Genomic DNA, 286 nt, shown 5'->3' with positions numbered 1-286 from the left:
TATTATTGTTTGATTTTCTACCAAAGTTGGATAATTATGCAGGGTGATAGAGATCACTTCTACTCTAAAATGGTGTTCCCATGGTTTATAAATCTATTCCTCTGTAAATAAATTTTACAATGGTGTCAATAATGATGAACAAAAATGCTTTGGTTCTAGACAAAATGGGTAAATAAAAGCAGAACTTTTTTTATTGACATGTATTTTATTTTTTGTTTTCCCTTGTTGATGTCTGTATCTACTTTTTGTTTTTTTAATACATTGGCATACCACTGCAGTTGATTCC

The 286-nt window shown here is 29.4% G+C and overlaps 1 pseudogene; it reads left to right on the top strand.

The window, feature by feature from the left end:
* The window catches only part of LOC119589369, a 6209-nt pseudogene that overhangs the window by 3385 nt on the left and 2538 nt on the right, over positions 1-286 (top strand).

The sequence above is a fragment of the Penaeus monodon genome, chromosome 25 (assembly GCF_015228065.2).
Source record: "Penaeus monodon isolate SGIC_2016 chromosome 25, NSTDA_Pmon_1, whole genome shotgun sequence".
Taxonomy (NCBI): Eukaryota; Metazoa; Arthropoda; class Malacostraca; order Decapoda; family Penaeidae; genus Penaeus; species Penaeus monodon.
Note: the sequence above shows the minus strand (reverse complement) of the source record. Positions and strands in the feature narration are given on the sequence as shown.